This window comes from Salvia hispanica, chromosome 6, assembly GCF_023119035.1.
Source record: "Salvia hispanica cultivar TCC Black 2014 chromosome 6, UniMelb_Shisp_WGS_1.0, whole genome shotgun sequence".
Taxonomy (NCBI): domain Eukaryota; kingdom Viridiplantae; phylum Streptophyta; class Magnoliopsida; order Lamiales; family Lamiaceae; genus Salvia; species Salvia hispanica.
In genome coordinates this window covers 32,278,823-32,296,417 of record NC_062970.1, presented here as the reverse complement: position 1 = coordinate 32,296,417, position 17,595 = coordinate 32,278,823, and the positions used below count along the sequence as shown (strand labels likewise).

The window sequence follows — 17,595 nt, the reverse complement described above, 5'->3', positions numbered from 1 at the left end:
TTTGTGTCAAAAGGTGAAAAGGTGTGTGCGAAAAACCATCAAACTTGCTATCCAGAGTGACATTATTAAAAATGGAGGTTGTTATATAATTGAGAACATATTTTAGTTTCTAAGAATTTTTAACATTTAAAAAAATGCATCATATTTTCTATATAAGGTAAAAATATGAGCATAATTGAAAACCATAAATAGTAAAAATTATATTCAACTTAACATACTTTTATTGTGTAAAAAACAAATGAGAAAATAAATAACAAAATTATTATATAATCATACATTAGTTAAATACTATCACTAATCGGGGAGTGATCAATTCCTAACTAATTAGCAATCCCAAACTAAGACTAAATCTTAACCATTAGATTAGAAGATCTAGTGGTTGAAATAATGCCACACGGATTATATTTTTAATTAAGAAAATTAATAAATAAAATTAGAGGGTATTAATCTCAATTCCATCTCATTAAAATCATCTTAAAACTTTAAATTTACGTAACTCTCTCGATTTAAATTATTTTTTCACAAAAAATATATCAAATTAAAGATAATTTTATAAGGATTCCAACAAGATCTCAATTGCATATGTTCCGACGACGTTCGGATGATGAAATTTGATATTTTTTATTTTAGTTTTCATAAATGTTGATAACCAGATTTTTATCAACAAATACATCAATAAATCTCAATAAAACCCTGTAAAAATCTCAATAAAACCATGTAAAAATCTCAATAAATATGTGTTGATATTTTCTTGTACTAGTGTTGATATTCTTATGTCATATTGTTGATATTTGTAATACACTATGTTGATATAAAAAAACATTCACGAAAATTATTACTCCCTCTGTCCCATTAAAAATGCAACGTTTTCCTTTTTTGGTTGTCCCATTAAAAATGAAACGTTTCCTTAAATAGAAACAACTCTATCTCTACTTTTTCATTTCTCTTACTTTACTCTCTCTTCATTAACTCACAAAATAATACTACATAAAATCCCGTGCCGATTCTCAAATGTTGCATTTTAAGTGGGACGGAGGGAGTATATGATAACATAATGACAATATTACCCTTTTGTTGATATTTTGTCTATTATTTATTGAGATTCGTAAGATTTAATCTCATCCACTCATTTTAAAATCTAATGGTGAAAATTTGGTCTTAATCGCCATTAATTCAGCTTCGTTGCGGCCGCTCTTAGCAGTGCAGAGGTTGTTCTTGTATATGCCCGCGAATGCCTTGACGGCTATCGCAATCCTCCCCCACTTTTTGCGGATCTAATCCGGTTTACGCGGAGGGGTGTGCCTTGTCTTTAAGCCGTCATATGTTGCCAGGACACGGCGCCAGAAGCCTTAAACTGTCTAATCCGTGCCAACCACGACATCCGATGTGATGGCGCCCCAGGCCTTTTGCAATAGCAACAGACTCCGCCGTCGAGTAGTACCCGGACGGCCCTCCACTACCGTCGGCCTCGCTGCCGCCCTCGCCGCCGCCGCCCCCACTGTCGCTGCTGCCCCCGTCTCCCCACCACGGCTGTCGCTGCTGCCTCCTCTCCCACCGCCAACTCCACAGCCGGTTCCCACCGCCAGTCTCGTGGGAACTGGCACCTCCATGCGTCCCTGTATTGGGATGGGTGATGGGGTCTCCGGTGGGCCCGGACTCATACCCATGAGCTGCTCCCATGTGAATTTATCAAACTCCGATAGGGGAGATTGGGTGGTTTGGAGGTTGTTAGAAGGGGTATCAGGACGCGGATAATAGATCGCGTCTATGTTGGGTCGGTAATCCCCGAACGCCGATTGGGGACGACCTACGTTCCTCTGCGAGGAGGACCCACCCCGAAACTGGGGTGTATGTTGCCACGGCGAGGATGCCGGCGACCACGAATGGGATGGAGGAGGAGTGAGACTCGATCTCCACGGCTGGGTAAGAGGATAGTTTCCATATCCCGAGTTGGCACTGCCGGGAATCACTATCTCCACCTTGCATATTGAGACTAAAATAATATAGATAGTGAAAAAAGGGTGTAGATGTGTGTGAGGTGAATGAGAGTGAAATATTAAGTATATATAAAACATTTATAAAAAACACAAAAATTCCAAAAAAAAAAAAAAATACTCGGCGGCCGCTGCGGCTCGCCGGGCCTGCAATAGGCAGCCGAGGCCAGCGCCGCCTGCACCCCCTCCTCGTCCACCCCCACTCGCCCTCGTGCGCCCCGCACTGCCCCCGCGGTGGCTGCCTATTGTGGACACTCTTAAGGGGCATGAGGGTTCCATATGGGATCCCCAACATTTCATGTTTAAATTAAATAAAAAAATATTTAATATTTATTTAGGGCTATCAAAGATCCATAAGCAGAATCACAAATAAAAAATATACTGCTCTTTCTCCAATTTCTCTGCACAACGCCGAAATCCAACCTCTCTTCCTTTCTCCAATTCTCCTTGTTTGAAATATTTCTTTCTTAAGCAAGATATTCTTCAATTACAATATATTATTTTGACATTGCTTGCTTTTAATATACAAAATTGATCTATATAGAATTAAAAGTGAGAAATTCTGAAATTGTGACCTACCGCAAGAAAACGTGAGAGGAAATATGTGAGAAAAGTGAGGGAAATTGCTCCTTTTGAAGTTTGAGGCCATTCAAAAAATATTAAATATTAAAAAAATTTACAAATTATTTTTGGACCTCCCATCAATAAAATTCATGCATCCGCCACTACTGTGAGGTTGTATAAATTAATTTCATAATAAAATGGTACATACATGGCCCCATACTCGCAACATACATACATAAGAACATACACAAATGGAGGGCATCATCTTATTTTAGGGACTTAACGAGAGCAAAGTACTCAATCGCTAGTCCTTAATTATTCACATAGCAAACTTCACACATACTGGCTAATGTTGGCAGTTGGCTTTGGTATGGACAAGAGTTGGAGTGAAATACCAAGCTATGACGTCGAAGACGGCGCCACTGGATCCGGTGGAGGCGGAAAGTCTGACTTAAACCTGTTGAAGAAGAAGGGTGCTCAAGTCGTATACATAGCTCACCTCAAAAGTTTCCAAGCCTGCCGTCACGTGAACGCTGATCAATTTGGAAGCTTGCCCGTAGTTGACGCGGGTCTTAAAGATGGTAATCGAGAGAGTCGAGTTTCATAGGGCAATGCATATTGGAAAAGCTTTGAGAGTAGAAGATGGTTTATTGGATTTCTTGTATGTTTTACATTGTAAATCAACACCTCATTATATAGATGTGAGAATAGGCTATTTATGGAAAAACAATCAATTGTAATCAATCTATTTTGGGACATTAATATAATCAATTATTCTCCAATTATTCTCCAATCTTCTCTCCATTTGATATGCTTTGACACTCCCCTTCAAGTTGAGCAATGGTATCTCCAATGCTTAACTTGCCCAATATATCTTTGAAAACCTTTGGATGAACTGCTTTTGTCAATATGTCTGTAAGTTGTTCTTACGAACGGACAAAAGGGAATTCAATAATTCCTCCTTTTAGTTTTTCTTTGATAAAGTGCCGATCAACTTCCACATGCTTCGTTCTGTCGTGTTGTACTGGATTTTCTAATATACTAATGGCCGCCTTGTTGTCACAGAACAGTTGGCTCTTTCGGATAGGTGGGAAGCCAATTTCCGTGAGCAATCCTCTTAGCCATAGGATTTCCATGAGTCCACTTTTCACTCCTCGGAACTCAGCCTCGGCGCTAGATAGAGCAACAACTTTCTGTTTCTTACTCCTCCAAGTAACCAAGTTGCCCCCGATGAAAGTAAAGTATCCTCCTGTTGATTTTCTATCCACTGGATTGCTTGCCCAGTCAGCATCGGTGTATCCATAACTCTTCTCTCTTTGCTAGGAATACTCCATAACTTACAGTACCTTCCAAATATCGCACGATCCTCAATGCAGCCTCCATGTGATTAGCTCGAGGTCGGTGCATGAACTGACTCACAATGCCGACGGCATATGTGATGTCGGGTCTGGTATGTGAGAGTGATGCACTATTTTTTAGCACTAAATAAACCTGTAAGTATACAGAGTATATATAGTATAGCAAAAGGTCTGTACCGGATATCGAACATAGGGAAGACAAACACAAAGTGTCAATCTTCTACTAAGACTCAATTACTATCTGGAAGAACAAGAGAATTTTGGAAACTTTTGAAAACTAAAAACAATAGAAAGTAAATAACAACTAGATGCAATTAAAACACAGAGATAAACGATAGAGATAAGGGAATTCCAGGGATGTGCGTTCACAGTTATGGTTATACAAATTCCAAACTACAATACCCTAGCATAGTTATTACTTTGATAGGACGAGTCACCTAGCTTATGCTCATGCGATGCAAACATTGATTACAAAATTAGAGTTGTCAATCTTAACACGCAACTCCATAAAGCTCTTAAGACCCTTGAAAAGTCACCACTCTCAATTAACAGTGCCGTTGTGACGCCCCGAATTTTCGTGCGCTTATTTTGGATAGGAAAACTCAAGTTTAAGTGCTAATGTTATATAAGTGAAACAATATATGAAATTTACGTACACATAAATGTGTATTTGGGAATACACGCCTATGTGGTACATATCAAGACTTTTTACATCACATTGCAGAAAGAAAGTGCTACAGTTAATACTTTCTAAAGAGCTCAAGTATCAAGCATTTGCTTGCAATTATAAATGGAAATGAGGGATTCTCCTTTACAAAAGTTGTTTCACACTAGAGAACTAAAATGAGGAAAGCAACAAGTGAGTTGAACTCCAAATCCTCAAGGATCTTCTCCAGCTCGATTCTTGCTCCCCACTCCATAAAACACCAAGGTTTAGCCTAGCAATAATAGCTCTCTCTCACACCAAGGATCCTCCCTAGTTGTCCTTCACCTGCAATTGGATTTACAAAGATAAAGTGAGAAATACAATTTCTAAGGCAAATGGATAAGAGTGACTAAGCTGCCAGCTCGTATTTCATAAATTTGGAATAGAAACAAAGAGAGAGAGAGACTAAAGGAGCTCATCTCCTAAACCTAAAGAGTGAAAAGTCCTTTCTCATCACATGATCAATTAAGGAACTTGATCACCAAGTATAACACCTTCCAAGATTTTCACAAATTAGGCAAGGAAGCCTTTTTCAAGATTCAAAAAGAGAGATGAACAATTAGCTAAAAAGGGAATTTGGTGTCTTCCCCAACAAGCCAAGAGAATAGGCTATATAAACAACCATACCACACTCTACCCCTTCCTTCCTCCACACCCATCGATACTTAGAAAATCACAAATTTTGGAAGCACAACAAGGAGTGGAAGGGAGAGCAAGGAGTGGTGGGAAGAGAGCAGCCCAAGGATTCACCCAAGCTAAGGTAATCTCCACAACACCGCCTGTGCATCACTAGAACAAGTTAATAGATATCATGAGAACTTAGAACTTCAATAGGATTCTCACATCAATATCAAGAACAGTAGCAAACTCATCAAAATCTTTCCACAGTAAACATGCTATAAGAGTGAGGACTCTTTCCAGTAGGCATAATTATCACAAGATTAAAGCTTGATCCCAACATTAGTCGATGCCTTTAAATCACCTAGTTGTTGCCGGAAACTCAAACGTAGTAAGAGTCAAAGGAGAGAAACTTAGCTTGAGAGGAAGGAGCGCCGATTCGACAGAGGCGGCACCGGCAGCGGCTCTGCCCGCCGAAGCTGGTGGCGTGGGTGCGACGGCGGACCTCGAAGCTTCCACGCGCAAGGAAGAGAGCCGGAGAGAGTACGCAACGCTAGAAGCTCCCCGACACTTGTTCGGCGGCGGCGCTGCGGTCTCCAGAGGAAGAATCCCGGCGGAGAAAAGAAAACAGAGAGGGAGACGGAGAGAGAAAGGCGACGCCTTCGTCGGGCGAGAGGACTCGACGGAGAAAGTGGCGGAGGTGCTGCTGTTAAGATTTCCCCGATTCTCAGATTTGGGATTTAAGAGTTAAATTGGATGAGAAAAATTAAAGAAAAAGAAAGAGGAGGTGAGATATGGAACGGTGAAGAAGGGAGTATATGCCGGCGGAGTCCGCTGGAGAGGTGGAGACGGCGGTGCTGAGGCGAGCGGAGAGAGATGTAGCTGCTGCTGCTTCTTCTCTAAAGTAGGGATTTTGGTTTGGAAGTTAGAAGTTAGGAAAGGAATTGGGAGTATAGCCGATGGAGTAAAAGAGTATAAATGGATTGGGCCAAGAAACCTTATTTAAAGAAGGAAATATAATGGATCAATTGTACGATTTGGGCCAGAAGAGAAATGAAAGGGAATGGAGAGTGGGCCGATTTTAATTGGCAGTTGGGCCATTTAATTAGTGGAGGATTTGGACTGAAATTTAATTGAAGGGGCGTTCTGTACCAAGATTAGTAATTGGGCCCAGAATTATTTATGTTGGATTGGAATTTAATTTAAGGACTTGAGTTGGAGCTCAATCAATTAATGTCCGAATAATTTGCTAAGCTTCTGAAGATGGAAAATATTGAAGTTGGAGGAGCCAATGGGAGGCCTTAAGAAAATTCAAGAAAGGATTTAGAAAGGGATTTTTCATGAATTCGTACCCTTACTTACCTAAGTGATTATCTTCGAGAAAATAGAGTTTTCCCTGAAATTAGTAAAGTGAATAATCAAACCTTATGAAGTAGTGAAGCCCGAAGTAGGATTAAGAAAATCCTATAAGCCGAGACAAAGATATAGGTGCTATCCAATAGGATGCATGCATTGTTTTCTCAAGTGAAATGTTTCAAATACTAATTAGCGTGCTACGCTATTTATTTTCAAAGGATATTTCGCTCGAGAGCAAAGTGAGGCCAACACGAGAGTTGTTATTTGGAGATAAGCGTATCAGGTGGGCTTTCTTTTAATATCCAGCACTATAGTGTGGATATAAAGTAAATATTTGTGAAATTATGAAAAATCATCTTTTCTCAAAATGAAGCAGTGATTGTTTTAAAGTTGTTGTCATGCCATAAAATGTTTGTTTTGAGGCCTATCTGTTGGGGTAATAGCCCGCGGGTTTTGGCGATGCCAGCCCGAGTTTAACGAATTCGGTTCCCAATAGGACCGCAAATCCTGTTTGGAATAACATGCACGCGAGCCGTGAGCCATCAGCGGTTGGCCGGCGATGTGTCCGCTGAAGGTGGCCACCTTCACGGTACACGATTCTCAGATAAGGCGAGGATCCAAAAGAACTTAGATTGATCAATCGAACTTTTAGCTTACAAAAAGAATTTAGTATGCTCGGGCCTTTTAAGAAAAACCCTCGTGTGATACTGTAGATGGATGACAACTATATATCGTATGTTTTGTTTTCGGCATGTGTCCACTGAGTACTCCTGTACTCAGCCCTGCATGTATTTATAAATGTGCAGATTAAGAAATGGGGCGGAGGCGTGATGATCAGAGTCGATGCTACTTAAGAAAATAAGTGTGGATCTCTCGACGCTTCGTGTCTTCATACGCGAAGTCGTTCTCTGGACTTTTTCCGCTGCAGTTTGTTAAGAGAGAATAGTAAACTCTCAACATCGTAACTCTGATTCATTTTGATGAAATGCTATTGTCATTTAAATCCTTGTATTTGAATACTTGGATCCTATCTTACGATATTGTTTGACTTTTCAATGTGCAAGTTCCATTTCCATTTCTTCCTAATTCCTTTAAATCCTTTTATTAGTCGCGATTTACCCGCTTTCGCTATCCTTAGCAAAATGCGGTCGTGACAGCCGTTTTAAGGGAAGCTAACTGTAGCGTCTACTAAGTGGACCTAACTCGCCAGAACTCTCTCACAGTTATGAAGCATGCTATATTAAATCATACACGATTGTGTCACTCAATCATGAAGCATCAAGATTAACTTAGGAAAGAAACAAAGTAAAAACAAAACGGATATTAAATAGACAAAAGAATTGTATAACCAAAGTCGTTACTAACACATCCCTAGAATCCTATGAGTTTAGTTACACATAATGGAATTCTCACAAAACACGTCAAAATACCAAAATAGATAAAATATGCAAATAATGGACATGTAATGTGATTTTGACATAAAAACGGACCAAATAATGGCCTTAAAATAGTGCAAAATCCGAACGTATCAGAGAGATAGATTAGTTTTCCGACAAGCCGTTGGTACCTTTCCTTGTCTGCAAGATCGACTCCTTCTATTTTCAAGCCATGGTTGGGAATCATTGGAGTGTCTGCGGGCTTGCATTCGAGGAGACCTGTTTCTACCAATAAGTCTAGAACGTACTTCTTTTGCCTTAGGAATATCCCGTGTTTGGATCTCAACACTTCTATCGCCAAGAAGTATATCAGTGCTCCGAGGTCTTTCATCTCAAATTCTCTAAACAAGTTTTACTTCAAACTCTGGATTTCTTCCACATCATCTCCAGTAATGATCATGTCATCAACGTAAATGATCAGACACGTTACCTTGTTGCCTCTCCTTTTTGTGAAGAGTGTGTGATCGGAATCACTTTGTTCTTCGTTTTGTATTACATGACTTGACGGCCCGACGATGCCACTAACTTTTTTAGGTGGACCAACGTCTGTGACAGGGCTTGGCTGTGGCTCTCTCTCTATCTAGTGTTCCCCTGGATGTGGCTCTCCCCCTAAGTGGTGGTTTTCAATATTTGGTAGCCAATCTAGGAGGTCGTTGTTCGGACTATTGTCTGAAGGTCGTGTTTCTCCATGACTACTAGATTGGCTGTAGAAGTATTCCCCATCCACAAAATTACAATTCATGGTGGTGTGCATCCAACGGGTTGTTGGGTCATAGCACCTGTAACCTTTTTGATTTTTTCAATAGCCAAGAGACACATTTGAGGGCGTAGGGATCAAATTTGGAACGTTCGTGTGTGGACGAAGACCGAACATCCGAATACTCTAGGCTCAAGAGATAAGGATGAAGGAATTTTGAAGTGGTATGAAAAGGTATCCAAGGGAGTTTTAAAGCTAAGTATTCCGGTGGGTAAGCGATTTATGAGATATACTGCGGTAGTTATGGCTTCGGGCCAAAAGGATTTTGGTATTTTGGATTCAACTAGGAGGGCTCGGGTTATTTCAAGGATGTATCGGTTTTTCTGTTCGGCTATCCCATTTTGCTCCGGAGTGTATGCACACGAGGTTTGGTGGACTAATCCATTTATCTTAAAAAAGTCCTGCATCTTTTTATTGACAAATTTCCCCACCATTGTCGGATCTAAGGATTGGATTTTGTGATTATACTGAGTTTGAATAAGGTTAGAGAACTCTACGAACTTATCAAACACTTCATGTTTATTTTTCAAAAAATAGATCCAAGTCAAGCGGGAGTAGTCATCAATAAAAAGTACAAAGTAACGAAAACCCTGCCCCCAGTCAGGGGTGGAGGGAGGGTGGGGCCGGGGGGGCCCATGGTCCCCCCACTAATTTTTAAAAAAACCTAGGGGTATTTTAGTAATTTCATATTAATTATAATTTATAATATGTATCTAATATTAAAGATAGATTTCAGTAAAATTATACTCCATAAATCGTTTCCTCTTAGTTAGATTTCTCCTTCTGCCGCGGTTCTACTCCTTCTGCAGCGTAATCTGAAATCTGATTATCTAAAACTAGGTACTCCCTCCGTCCCACAAAAGATGTCACACTTGTGGGACGACACGGGATTTTAGGAGGTTTTATTTTGTGTGTTAAATGAAGATAGAATATATAATTTTTATATTCATGTGAGAGAGAACTTTTTCCAAAAAGTGAAATGTGACATCTTTTGTGGGACAAACTAAAAAGGAAAGTGTGACATCTCTTGTGGGACGGATGAAGTATATTTTAAAACTCAAATAAAATTCAATTGATTTTTCTATATATGTTATTTTTTTGTTTGGCTGCAATAGTTATGTGAATTGAGACCTAAATAATCATATTCAAGCTCTAAATTGGTACACATAAAATTCAAATGTGGAGAAAGAAGATAGCTTATGTAATTCCATGGCTATGGCGATTCTGTGTTGGAATTCTTTAACTCCTATTCCTAATTTGATGTGTATGTATTAATAGTTTTACACTATATTTGATGTGTATGTATTAATAGTTTTACACTATTTGATTTGTGACAACAACATTTTAGATTTGAGCATATTGTATATTTTGTTTACTCTTTATTCTTTTAGTTGTGAAGCATAAGATGAACTTTATCCTTTTTTGTGTATGATTTATATTTTGCAAACTTAGTCAGTGTTGACTATTTTTGTATGTATATGGATCGTTTTTTCAAGAAACATTCTTCCGTTGATTCTTCATCAGTTGAATGATTGCTTAGTTCCTTATATGGAAAAGGATGTGTTTGTTAAAGTTACCAATGAAACCATTATGCAGCGATTTCATAAGATGAAGAATAGAAGACAAATGTTATGATGTGATTGCATTTAACTTTTACATTTTGAACCTTATAATTTAATTTATATAATTTTTTTAAAGTTTAAATTTGGACCCCCCATGATGAAATTTCTGGCTCCGCCACTGCCCCCAGTGATAGGAGCAGGACCCCAAACATCAGAATGTACCAAAGCAAACGGAGTTTTCATTCTCGTATCACAATGAAAAGAGTTCATAGAAGTAACTAATTCCGGAAAAAGTAGGCGAAAATATCCTAAAAATGGGTGCCTTAACCGACGATGCCAAAGCCAAGCCTGTCTGTCTGTTGGTCTGGGAGTCAGCATCATTGCAACACTCTGTTGGGTTATCTCGTCCACATAGTACAATCCGCATCGCTCAGTGCCACGCCCAACTATCGTCCCCGTCTTGATATCATGCAGCATGCAAAATTGAGGCTGCATTAGTAATTTACAGTTCAACTCTTTAGTCACATGAGTAATGGATAGGAGCTTGTGTGATAATGACAGGACATAAAGACAATTAGAACGACATAGAGTAGGCGAAATATTTATTGTGCCTGCGCCCATGACTTTTAATAGGTCCCCACGGGCAGTTTGGACATAGGATTTTTTGGAAGTGGAGATAGATACAAAATCTGAGGCTTCAAACGAAATTGTATCGGTCGCCCCACAATTAAAGATCCAGTGAGGGTCTTTCGGGCCTGATGTGGATGTAGAGGAACATGCTAGGGCATCGAAGGAGTTTTGACAGGGTATAGAGGGCTGGTATTTGTTATTTCCGGAAGGCTGGGGCGTAATTTGCAATATTTTTGCAAAGTGGGATTCGTTCTGGTATATTATAGGAGTGTGGGGTGGGTTTTGGGAGTTTAGTATCAGGCGGGGGTTAGATTCGAATTTAGGGGAATTTAGGGGTGGAATATGGGAAGGGATTTGCTGGTGGGGTGGTTTTTGAGATTTGGGAATAAGTGTGGGGTGGGTTTGGTGTTTCGTATATTTGGGAGTATTTAGGGGTTTTTTTCGTAGAACCCTAGCCACCATTGCTTCAACCCTTCCGCCTGTGGTGCATCCGACGCTGCTTAGCCGCTGCCACGTGTGTTGCTGCTTCTGCCGTTGACACCGATGCCGACGCCTACGTTGCTGTATGTGACGCCGACGCTGCTGTCTGCAGACTGATCGCCAATTACAGCAGACATCCACCCTCCTTGTTTTCTCCGGCGTCGGTGACAGGTGCTACTGCCACCAGTGGCGCTAAACCACCGCATACCCCTTCTCTGCCGTCGACGAGGGCATTTGCATATGTCTTCTTCGTTGAGGATATCTCTCCTTGTTCTCTGGCAGCGGTGCGTGGCCATTCTCCGGCCAAATCTTTTCGCTGCATAGATATGGCGATTCGCCAGATCCGTCTGATACGTTACTTCTTTGGTTGTTTGCCTGTGTCGTTGTTGCAGCAGTGCACTTGGAGCCTATGCCGAGGTTCTTCGTCAGTAAGGAATTTTGGCTTTGGTTTGTGTTGAATATGTACAAATCAATTAGACTTGAGATTGTCTCGATCAATAGGTCGAGAGTGTGTATTTGGCTGACCTCCAATAGAGGCTTTTTGTTGATTTCCTGCTCTGATACTATCTTAAAGATGGTAATCGAGAGAGCCTAGTTTCATAGGGCAATGCATATTGGAAAAGCTTTGAGAGTAGAAGATGGATTATTGTATTTCTTTTATGTTTTACAATGTAAATCAACACCTCATTATATAGGTGTGAGAATATGCTATCTATGGAAAAACAATCAATTGTAATCAATCTATTTTGGAATATTAATACAATCAATTATTCTCCAATCTTCTCTCCATTTGATATGCTTTGACAGCAGTCACCTCCTGCCCCAAAATTGCGTTGCCAACGTCGGTTGTGTTTTTGGAAACTTGTGATCCAATGTCTATCCCAACATGACGATAACTCGGATCCACTCTACCGTTAACAAAGATGTCGAATTCCACCGCAAAGACGGACGCATTTTTACCAAAATCATCGAAGATTCCAAAGCTGCCACCGGCGGGCTCCGACTGGGGAGCCAACAGGCTGGATAAAGAAAGTGATGCCATCGCCTGGGTTTGAGTCGCCGCTTTTGGGATTGATAATGAATTTAACGGTTGTTTTGAGGTCGACCTGCGCTCCGGCTTCCCAAAATTGGATTGGATTGGAATACACGGCTCGGCCAACCCGGGACCCTAATGGATTGCCAGAATTGTCGGTTTTGGTGAGACGGAGGAAGGTGGAGTCGGATGAGAAGCGGGCGTCGCCTTGGTAGATTAGGTCAGTTGGCTTCGGGCCGCCGTAGAAACCATAGGTGAAGGAGGTCGTCTGTCGACCATGCCGTGTTGGCGGTGGCAAGGAGCAAGGCTATGGGGGAAAGGACTGGAATTAAGGTTCGGAGAAGCTTTGCCATGGTTTACTTCGGTTGCTGTTTTGGGTTTTGTGTTGGATGTGGTGGATGCTTGGAGAACCGATATATTTCAAAAATATTAAAATTCATACCCTTGAAAATATCTTTCAAACATTTGTTAAAATTCATACCAATGAAAATAACACCAAATATTCTTTCCACCACCATTTAATAATTTAAGTATGTATTTTTCATTTTGATTTGTTAACAAAAATTAGTCATTTTTCATTTTTTCATTAATAATTTTGCAAACAATAACTTTAAAGTCATATTATTTCGATGATCAAAACCGACTTTACAAATATGAAAAGAATTCATCACCATATAGCAACAATACATTTTGATGTTACTATATCATTAGGATAACAAAGTCCTTGGCCAAAACTATACGAGAGAATCATTTTTGGAAAGCAATACAATACAAAAAGTTGTCCTCGGCTAAATTTTAAAAACAAAATTAAAATCTCCTTTTTTTTTTTTACCATCAGTACTATTTGGGAAATCATGGCCCTTGCTATTCAAGTATGTGCATATCTTACCTATATTACGAGAGAAAAACTTTCGAACCCTTGCTATTCAAGTATGTGCATATCTTTTTCTCTCTACTTACTCCACCTAATAACTTCTCCTAAAATCTTGTGCTATTCAAGTACGTGCATATCTTAAGTCGGATGGAAGGAATACTATTTGTGTTTAAAAGCAATTGAACTTACCGATATTATGAGAGAAAAATTTTCATACTACCTCCGCCCATCAATATTTGTCCCACTTTGACCCGGCACGGATTTTAAGAAATGTAATGGAAAGTGAGTTGAAAAAGTTAGTGGATTGTGAGTCCTACTTTTATATATTATTTTTATAATAAAATGTGAGTAGGAATGAGTTAGTGGAATATGAGGTCCACTACAGAAAATGGTAAAAGTGAAATGGGATAAATTTAGGGGGACAGACGGAAATGAAAAAATGATACAAATTTTGGTGAACGAAGGTAGTATTAGAAAATCATGGCCTGCCCAATGTCTGGTTCACATACAGTGGCAAAAATGTTGGGTTAAAAGTTAGTAGTAGCACATATATAATCAACTGACACCAACACAGTTTGAATATCTACAGGGACCATATCTAAAGGAACGAAAGGTAATCCACCCATATTGACATATATTAGAGCCAAGGACCACATAATTTGAGGTTATATACTCCCTCCATCCGATAATTAATGTCACACTTTCCTTTTTAGTTTATTCCATAAAAGATGTCTCATTTCTATTTTTAGAAAAAGTTCATTCTCACATTAATATAAAAATGATATTTTATTTTTCTATTTAACAAACAAAACAAAACCTCCTAAAATCACATACTGTCTCACAAGTTTGACATTTTTTATGGGACGGAGGGAGTATTTGGGTTTGGAAAAGCTTGGCCATGGAGTGGTTCGATACGTATACCGTACTTTGAGTGTCATACCGTATACCATACCGAAAGTTACGGTATGACAAAACACCATACCGATACCGTACTGAATTTTCCGGTATACCGGAAATTCGGTATGGTAGTTTTTGATACCGTTACCATACCGTATTTTCGGTATACCGTACCACATTCCGGTATACCATAATTTTGCGGTATACCAAACTTCGGTACGACTTACCGTTATACCGGAAAAATAATATATTATGCCTAAAATATTTAAAAAACAATTCTATTGTTCAACTACTTCAAAAATATAAAACGATTAAACTCCATATAGTCATTCTAATATTCAAATTTATAAAACTTTGACAACCAAATCAAAAATAAATTATAAAATCATGAGCAACATTATCTTCATTTCTTGGAACCTTGTTGGTGAATTTGACAAAAGAAATTACTTGTAGATGAAACTGAAAATGGAGGATCCAACCTGCTATAAATACAAGGGTTTTATATATATAATAATAGTCCTACAAAAATAACATAAATATTATGTGTATATATATTTAATAATCAACGGTATATCGAAGCGTCGGTATATACCGAAGATTCGGTATACTACGGTATACTGCGGTATACGAAATCTAATACCGTTACCGTACCGAAAGATTCGGTACGGTATCATACCGTACCGTAAACTACGGTATACCGAAAAATATGATATTTTCGGTATTTTTTTGGTACGATAAGTCCGGTATTATGGTATTTCGGTATAATTACCCACCCCTAGCCATGGTTTACTTCAGTGGTTGTATTTGGGTTTTGCTTTAGATGAGGTGGATCAGTGGATGCTTGAACATTTGGACCAGTGAGTATGATTAAAATTTTTGGCCTAGGGAATTTGTTTAGCTGGGCCAGATTAAATAGAAGCTTGAATTAGTAGCCTAATTCGTATTATATAAATTAGAGTGCATGTTGAAATGATTAATTTTGAATAGATTAATTAATAAAGTACATAAAATATGAATTTTTTGTGTATAATTAATATAAGAAATATAAAAAACATAAAAAAATAGGTAAAAAAAACAATTGAAAATGGTAAAAAGAGAAATGAGCTTGATGAAATTCGAACTAGGGTTGGGGAGATGCTAGGCAAGGGAACTTACACCTAAGCTAAGCTATCATATTATACCTACGAATATAAAACACATACTAATATTGTAATTATTGGGGGTTCCAAGGGACCCCCAAACCTCTATGTAGGTCGGCTATTGGATTGAGCAGTGATGACAATATGCAGTGTTGAGCATAGACGATGAAGATCCTTTGACTTAATAGTACTTGGATGCGTTGTGTCTCCATACACGATGTCATTCGCTCTTGATCATTCCGCTGTAATGTAAAAGTCGAGCTTATAATCTCTTGTATCATGCACTCTGATTTATATCATACGAATTATTTCAGTTCATATTCAATTTTGCCACAACTTTTCCTTTTCTTATTCCCCGCTTCTTTCATCATCTCCTAGTCGCGATTAATCACACTTTCTATCCTTAGAAAATGCGATTGTGATGTGTGTGGCTCATACACAGTGGCAAACACCGTAATGTAAAAAGTTAGTAGCACATATATAATCAACCGACACCATACAAAGGTAACACATTTTGAATAGTTTTTTATAGCTATGCTTGTAGTGTAACTATCTATCTACAGGACCATACAATTGTAATCAATAGTACAATTTTGCATTTATCACAAAAGTTGCACGTTTCGAATTCTTGTTGCTAGTTGTGCATTTAGCAATCAGTTCATATTGGATCCACGGACCACATAATCTGAGGCTATATATTTGGTCCGTTCGAGCTAAATCTTATCGTATTTTGATTTTTCTTTTGAGGTGATATTTTGAAGTTATCGCAGAAACTTTATTATTTCAATAGGGTAGTAATAAAATGCAAACTTATATACTGTACAAACTCAAAACTTCTCAACACAGTTTCAATACAATATCAACACAGTGTAAAATTTCAAAATTTTAATGTCAACATAGTATCAACACAACATCAATCATTGACTACCGTTGAAATTCTGTTGACATTTTTTTTTTTATGTTTTTTTTGTGATTTGTTGACATTTCTTTTGATTACGTCCCTATTTCAATAATTCTCTCAGAATATGAGATTAATTAAATATTGAATCTATTATCATTTTCTAAAAGCTACAAGATAAAATTTCAATTTTTAAGGAAATAATTAATTACTATAAATGGAGATTTAATTTTTTCTTCCGCTAACAGTTCTCACGTAAAAAACTCAATAAAGATAAACTCTATTGACTTAAGAAAATGGTGAGCTGATCCATCGGTACCACCTCTATATTTTTCATCCAATAAATATACTTTGTGCACTTGTTGGAATTCAACTTAATTAAACTGAGAATCAATAAAATATATGTCCATCAAAGCATTTATTTTTGTCATTATTGGAATTATATGCTTTTGATTATAAATAAATAAATAATTGCATATTGCATATTCTTCAACTTATACTAAAAAGCAAGTCTAGTTGAACGTCGCGCCATAAGGATTCTTAGTGAAATGATTTTTTTAAAAATGTTTTCCTGTAATACAATCTTGGCCACCTCTACATATGTTTGTATTATCTATTGGACGATACTGTTATGCCATGTAAAATAATATATTACGGCATTAAGCAGAAAAGTAACATGTTTTGAATTCTTGTTAATTGCCAGTTGTGCATATAGCAATCAATTCATATTGGGTTCAAAACTATCCATGGGCCACTGAATTTGTGGTTATATACTGTATTAATTTGGACTGTACATTGCTTTCATATTAAAAGCATAGTAGCTATACCTAGTATTTTGATTTTTTTTTTGAGGTAGTATGCGGAGCCACTAGCTTAATTATCACTAAGTGGGGCGCAAATGCCTCGTCAATTATCTTGATATAGTATACTACTTTAATTTTTTATTTTGCAAAATTTTGCAAAATTTTCTTATATTTGCACTCTCTCAAATTCCAAAATTTCCTCACATACTCCCTATATCTCATTAAAATATAGACAATTAAAATGACATGAGAATTAGTATTCGATTGGTAAAGTAGATAGCGAGACTAGTATCAGTAGATGGTGAGACTTACATTATTATTATTAGTGTTTAATTAGTTAGTAATGTGACATAGTGGTATAATTAAGTTGTAAATAAATCAATGTATATGAGTAATGAGTTAGGAAAAACTTTCCTAAATTGAATGCCCATATTTTTATTTTATGTGATGGACGGAAAAATAAAAAGTGTACATATTTTTATAGATAACG

At 38.0% G+C, this 17,595-nt stretch overlaps 1 long non-coding RNA gene and 1 pseudogene across 3 annotated transcripts; both read right to left on the bottom strand.

Moving 5' to 3' along the window:
* Nucleotides 1-4,518: 4,518 nt before the first annotated feature.
* On the bottom strand, nt 4,519-6,166 carry LOC125192289. 3 transcript variants are annotated; one of them, XR_007171353.1, is made up of 3 exons: nt 5,466-6,166; nt 5,250-5,401; nt 4,519-4,907 (listed from the first exon to the last, which is right to left on the bottom strand). It is a non-coding gene; the product is annotated as an uncharacterized LOC125192289 (long non-coding RNA). The 3 variants fall into 3 exon arrangements; XR_007171354.1 differs by having other exon boundaries at nt 5,250-5,946; nt 6,042-6,166; XR_007171352.1 differs by having other exon boundaries at nt 5,250-6,166.
* Nucleotides 6,167-11,982: 5,816 nt separating this feature from the next.
* LOC125192288 lies at nt 11,983-12,901 on the bottom strand (annotated as a pseudogene).
* Between the last annotated feature and the right edge of the window lie 4,694 nt (nt 12,902-17,595).